A 7337-nucleotide genomic window follows, 5' to 3' on the forward strand; every position below is an offset into this window, starting at 1 on the left:
CTTCTGCTAGTTGGGGTTTAGTCCAAATCTGCATCCTTTCCTTCAAGGCTCAGGGGTCCAAGATTATCTTCTGTGTCTGTATTAATTGGTTTCCCTTTTCTTTGTTGAAGAGGGTCTGTGCAATCCTTCTGCCTAGTCCGCCATCTTGCCCCGCCTCAAACCTCCAACTTTTTGATTAGTAGCCCAGCACTTAACCATTTGTGCCACTGTGGTATAGTAAATTATCTGATATGGCGTTTCTAGCCGTAAGTCTTTGTAAACTTCATGGTGGAATTTGCTGTGAGCAACTGAGGAGCTCCTTATTGTTAAAGATATCCACCTGGGGTATTTCTGTTGAGAGTGGCACAAAGCAATGTTCTGGGAAGTTCGCTCTCAGGTGTTTAGAATTCTGATGTTATGATTGGTTAGTTCAGCCTCTGCCAGGCTCAAGAGGAGCCCTCCTAGAGGCAGAAGGAGTCTCTCTGAGTGTTGGCTGAGAAAGACATGCTGCTGAGAGAAACATGCTCCTGTGAGACAGGTGCTGCTGAAAAAGAGACTGAGAGACTGTTGACTGAGGGACGGTGGGCTGAGAGAGACTGAGCATTGCTCCTGAACTTGAATTGTAGCCTGGTGCTTCCCTAATAAACCCCATAATCTGTGAGTTCTGTGTGGCCACTGCAGCGAATTATCAAACCCAGCAGAAAGGTGGTAGGTGCTGTGGGAGGAATGAGTTGGTGTCAGGGTTGATGAAAGGGCTTGAGGGAGGCAGCATGTCTGGCCTCACAGGAATAGTCCTTGGGCTGTTGATGGTGATTCTGTCTTCCACTTGTAGGGTTAGAGGAGGTCAGAAGATACAGCCTCTCTGCCCCTTGGGCAGCCCCCCTGGGAAGGAGTTCAATAAATGCCTGTTGATTAAAAAATAAAGAGAGTGCAACTACATTGCTATTCTAATAATCAATTCAGACAATGTTAAGTAATAAGCAAATGATGTGGGGGCAACAAACAAGGAGAAAGAAGGCATCTTGGAGTATATGCCAAAGCCAGAGTCAGTTGTGGGAGCTGCCAGAGTCAGTTTTGGGGACTACCTGGGTCAGCTGAAGTCTGACTACACTCTAATAATTTGGCATTTTAAAGTTAGATTTCATTGGTGCAGATTCTTGTGGAACTACAAAAAGGACATGGGGACAGCATGACCTCCTTTGACTTCACAAGAGGGAGACAGAATCACCATCAGCAGCCCAAGGCTTATTCCTATGAGGCCAGACATGCTGCCACCCTCCAACCTACTTATCAACTCTGACACCTATGGTCCCGCCCATGGTACTCACTACTTCTCTGCTGGGTTCGATACTTCATTGCAATGGCCACACAGAACTCATGGACAATACTAACACTTACGGGGTTTATTATGGAAGTAACAGGCTTCAACTCAGATTTAGGAAGGTGCTCAGCACACAATTTTTCAATCAAGACAATCTTCCCTCTGCTATGCCCTCAGGCAGGCTTCTGACCCTTGGCTTCTCTGACCCTTGGCCTCTAGTCCAGCCTTCTGCCTTGCTCAGGCAAGTGTAACAAGGCTCTTTTAGCTCTGCAAATTGGTACATTTAAGTGCACCCCACTCTGCTAGCAAGGCTCCTGCCCAAGGGCACTCAGGTTTCTCCATCTGTGGGCTAGAATGCCCACCGCTCTGTCTGGTGCCTCTTGGTTCTACTGCTGCCCTTCTCTCAGCCAGGCATCTCTCTGAGGAGGTCCAGCTCAGGGATCTCAGGTCCAAGGATGCACTCCACTTCACCTCCAGCTCTTTTCTCTTGAAGGCAGTGAGATCCCCTCTTTTGCCTTTGTTGTTGTTATATGCCATCGAGCAGACCCAATTCATAGTTATCCCTCCTTGGGTTTGTGAGGTGGTATCACTACAGAAGTAGATTGCCCAACCTTCCTTCTGAGGAGTGGCTGGTGGGTTTGAACCACCAGCCTTCTGGTTAGCAGTCAAATGCTTTAGGCACTACACTACTAGAGAGGGCTTATTTTAAGCCCAGCAGCATAGCAAAACTAACCAGTCCTCACATTAGAGTTCTGCAAACCTTTGCATGGTCCCACCAATAACCTGGTGAGAGTCACAAAGACCATGGCTAGAAAAGCCATACCAAGTAATTCACTGCACCACAGGCCACCCCCTGGCTTTTCTAGCCATTGTCCCTTTCATATTTCAAACATCAACATCTCCTTCACAATCAGTTTAAGAATAAGCATCCCCATGAAAGCATGTAAGCCAGCCACTTCATGATTTTATGTCCCCCATTTTAGAAAGCCAATTTCTAATTTGCCCATCCCTATCAAACCAACTAACATCTAACAACAACAACATCAGGCCAACTTGATGCATCTAACAACACAACATCAGGCCAATACTCTGAGGAGATTAGCATGCTCTTTTCTCTCTGAATAATCTTTTGTTCCAGTTTGAACTTTGAGCATCTGCATCCATATGCAAAGTCCAATCCAGAGCAAGCCATCAAATTACAGCAATTTGACACCAGCTCAGTGTCAAACATCTTCCTCTTCATTTTGTCAGGTTCTGGTCAGATCAGCCCTAGCCACGGGTATCAGCTGCAAGCTTGGGAATTATATTCCTCCCTTCACTTCAGACCAGCCAACATGTTCTCTCATCTCTAGCCTTCAGGGGTTAGTTCCAAAGCCCATAGGCTCAGGAGTCTGCGCAACTCCTTGCACTTCAGACCAGCCAGCACTTCCTCTCATCCCTCCCCTCCATGGGCTAGGTCAAAGAGTACTAAACTCAGCTCTTTCTTCATTGTGCACTTCCCCCACTTCCACTCAACAAGTAGACCCAGGTGGTCACAAACAAGCAACATGCAAGCCTGCTTACTCACTAGCTCTGTTTAATTTTCAGTCCTGGAAGGGTTTTCTCTTATAGACCCATCATGACTCTCTTGCCTGGATGCACCCAAAGCCAAACCACTTGCTGTTGTTGTTGTTATGTGCCATCGGTCGGCCCGGACTCATAGCGACTCCTCCTTGGGTTTCTGAGGCAGTATCACTACAGAAGTAGGATTGATCAACCTTCCTTCCGAGGAGTGGCTGGTGGGTTAGCCAGCCTTCTGGTTAGCAGTCAAGTGCCTTAGGCACTATGCTACCAGAGCTCCCAAAAACTCCAGTCTTTTTTCCTGTGCGGGTCCTTCCTTGAAATACAAATCCTCTGTTCTCTCAGTAGCTTTGGGTAGAACTACATGTCTTTTCAAATGCCAATTTTCTAACTCTGAAAAATCCTCAATACTTTACACACAGGGCTTAAAACAAAAGCCTATGTTTTTTCTGAGCAAATACTAAAACCAAAACCAAAGTCATTGCCATTGATTCCAACTCATAGTTACCCACTTTGAGTTTCAAAGGAGGTAAATATTTACGGAAGTAGATTGCCCAGTCTTCCTTTGGCAGAGTGGCTAGTGGGTTTGAAACTCCAGCCTTCTGGTTAGCAGTCAAATGCCTTAGGCACTATACCACCGGACCTCCAGGGCAAATTCTAGTTCCCCTTTTAACATACCAAATCAAGTATTGGCTGAAGGCGGACTTAGATGCTCTCTCTTATCCATACACAATATTCATTTCCAACATACACCTATGTAAGAGAATATTCAATATAAATAGTACATTCAGATAAACACATAATCCTTTTTAAAACAGTCCTGGTTCATCTGTTCACGTTGATTCTCTTCCCATTATATGCATATGGCCTTGGGCTTTGGCTGGGTGTAACCAAAAGCTCTAGCCTCTGGATCAAGTATCTTCTTTAATCAGCCCAGCTCTTGCCTCAGTCCTTTCTCAATTCAGCTGCAGCATATTGTTGTTGTTGTTAGGTGCTGTGGAGTGGCTCCAACTCATAGCAACCCTATGTACAACAGAACGAAACAGTGCCTTGTCCTATGCCAGCCTCACAACCCTTATTACACCCATGCCCATCGTTGCAGCCACTGTTGTCAATCTCATCAAGGGCCTTCCCCTCTTTCACTGACCCTACACTTTACCAAGCATGATATCCTTCTCCAAGGAATGGTCCTTTCTGACAACATGACCAAAGTAGGTGAGACGAAGTCTGGCCATTCTCACTTCCAAGGAGCATTCCAGCTGTACTTCTTCCAGGACAGATTTTTCACTCTTTTGGCAGTCCATGGTACTTTCAGTATTCTTTGCCAACACCAAAACTCAAAAGCATCAACTCTTCTTTGGTCTTTCTTACTCATTGTCCAGCTCTCACATGCATATGAGACAACTGAATATACCATGGCTTGGGTTAGGTGCACCTTAGTCTTCAAGGAGACATCTTTGCTTGTCAACACTTGAAAGAGGTCTTTTGCAGTAGATTTTCCCAGTGCAGTATGCCATCTGATGTCTTGACTGCTGCTTCTGTTGATGTTGATTGTGAAACCAAGTAATATGAAATCTTTGACAACTTCAATCTTTTCTTCATTTATTGTGATGCTGCTCATTGGTCCAGTTGTGAGTGAAATTGGACCAAACGCGGGTCCCTGGCCGGTGAGGAGTCAGGCCAAAACAATTTACACATCGAGTGATATAGAAGAGAGAAAATCACTTATTGCAAAGCGGCAATGCAAGGAGACAGGGGTCTGTACCCAAATCTGACTCCCTGAATGGCAGTTGGGTTACAGTGTTTGTAAGTTTCAGGACAGAGGGTTATACATAGTCATAAAACTTCAGGAATTTGGGCGTGAATTAGTTAAGGACTGCCTGAAATTTTCTTTGCCTCGGTTTAAAGGGCCAGTCTTTTTTAATGCAGTGTGCTTGCACACACTGGATGAGTCACACCAGCTTCCTGTCATCAGCTGATCAGGCCTTAGGCAGAGGGGGGAATATCATTTCCCAGCAACTTTGTTCCTGTTTGTCTCACTGCACATGTCCGAGGGTCAAGATCACTTTTCAAGTTGTCTCTGGAAACACATTAACATACTTATCACCCGTTTCTAGGGGATAACATGGAGACAATGTGTAAATTGACCTTTCATTCCATTCAGTTCTTAAGGAACTGAGTTATCATGTTTACTTATCTGCCTTCAACCAGGGATACAGGCTGAACTTTGACTCCACCCGGCTTCACGAGGATTTTTGTGTTCCTTATGTTGAGATGTAATCCACACTGCAGACTGCAGTTTTTAATCTTCATCAGTAAGTTCCTCAAGTCATCTTCACTTTCAGCAAGCAAAGTTGTGTCATCTGTGTATTGCAGGTTGTCAATGAATCTTCCTCCAATCCTGACGCCATGTTCTTCTCTGCATAGTCAAGCTTCGCAGATTATTTGTTCAGCATACAATTTGAGTAAGTATGGTGAAAGGATACAACCCTGCATTATCCCCTTGTTCTGTTCAAACATCCTCCTAGTCTATGTACAGGTTCCTGATGAGCACAATGAAGTGTTCTGGAATTCCTATTCTTCTCAAAGTTATCCATAATTAGTTATGATCAACACAATTGAAGGCTTTTGCATAGTCAATAAAACACAAGTAAACATCTTTCTGATATTCTTTGATTTCAGCCAAGATCCATCTGACATCAGCAACAGTATCCCTCATTCCACATTCTCTTCTGAATCTACCTTGCAGTTCTGGAAGTTCTCTGTCAATATAGTGCTGCAACCATTATCTTTGGCAAGGTTTTACTTGGATGTGATATTAATGATATTGTTTGATAATTTCCATATTCTGTGGGGTCACCTTTCTTTGGAATAGGTACAAATATGGATCTTTTCCAGTCAGTTGGCCAGGTAGCTGTCTTCTAAATCTCATGGCATAGCTGAGTGAGTACCTCCAGTGCAGCATCCATTTGTTGAAACATCCCAATGGGTATTCCATCAATTCCTGGATCCTTGTTTTTCGCCAATTCCTTCAGTGCAGCTTCAACTTATTCCCTTGGTTCTTGATCATATGCCACCTCCTGAAATGGATGACCATTAAACAATTTTTTTTTTTTGGTACAGTGACTGTGTATTCCTTCCATCTCCTTTTGATGTTTCCTGCATCATTCAATATTTTGCCCATAGAGTCTTTCAATATTGCAACTCAAGGCTTGATTGTTTTCTTCAGTTCTTTCAACTTCATTTTTTCTTGCTTTCTCAAGCTGCAGCATAGTATCCTTTGCATCATTACAGGTAACAATAACCAAAGTTATCATTGAAGAATCTGAAGTTCCACTTCCTAGGCCTTTTCCTTCTTTCTCTTACAATGTCCCATGCTTCCATGAGTCTGGAGCCATTGCAACAGATTCCACTTATGATGCCAACTACAAAAATGGCATGGAGGTAGCATCTTCTGACCTCCTCTAATTTCACAAGAGGGAGACAGAATCACCATCAGCTGTCCAAGGCTTATTCCTGTGAGGCCAGACATGTTGCCACCTTTGTATGAGAGTTTCAATTCTAAAGCACATGGGGTTGTGGAAGGCTGTGGTCTATAGTGGGAGCCCTAAATCCATTTTGAAGCATGACATAAGTTTCAGATGCCATTTGGGTTCTTTCTGACCATAAACCAGCATTGTAGCTATGCACTGACTAGTTCCAGAACAAACCTAGGGAGGGGCAATTTGCATTAAGGAATAGTATGGTTGAAAGTAGGAGCTCTGGTAGCGTAGTGCCTAAGGCACTTGACTGCTAACCAGAAGGCTGGCGGTTCAAACCCACCAGCCACTCCTCAGAAGGAAGATGGGGCAAACTACTTCCATAGTGATACTGCCTCGGAAACCCAAGGAGGGGTCGCTATGAGTCGGGTCCAACTCGACGGCACATAACAACAACAACAACATAATTAGCCACATGGCCATGATTTGGCATACTCCATTCAGCTTTCCCATGCTTTTGGTTCCTTCATCCAGGATGATTGCCTTTGTTTTGTCTTTGTTCTGCCCAAGACTTAATAAAAGTGTCTTTTAGAACTATTTGAATTTGGGGTCTCTTTTCCCCTAATACGGAATGGCGTAGTAGGCAGGATACCCAAAGTTGTCTTTTCCCTGTGGGACCCCTGGGGGCCAGTGACTAACAGACACAGAAGGGGTCTCTTGCACCATACCATCTCTGCAAACCCCAGGAACCCTATATGGTAACCACTCTTGGATTTTGATGTGGCTCTCTGAGACCTTTATTAAGTCTTGCTGTGTGTGGGTTTTTCTTTCCCATGTGACAATTCTTAATTCTTTCTTTGCATATGTTTGAAAATTGTGTTTTAGCACCTCTAGAAACATTGGGTTTTATCTGCAGATTTATAAATTTCAAAAGAAATTATACATGTTGTGCTTTGGCCTCCAGCCTGAACTCTGGCCTAATAATTTTCCATTTGCCG

This window comes from Orycteropus afer, unplaced genomic scaffold, assembly GCF_000298275.1.
Source record: "Orycteropus afer afer isolate SDZICR_OR568_19922 unplaced genomic scaffold, OryAfe1.0 scaffold00443, whole genome shotgun sequence".
Lineage (NCBI taxonomy): Eukaryota > Metazoa > Chordata > Mammalia > Tubulidentata > Orycteropodidae > Orycteropus > Orycteropus afer.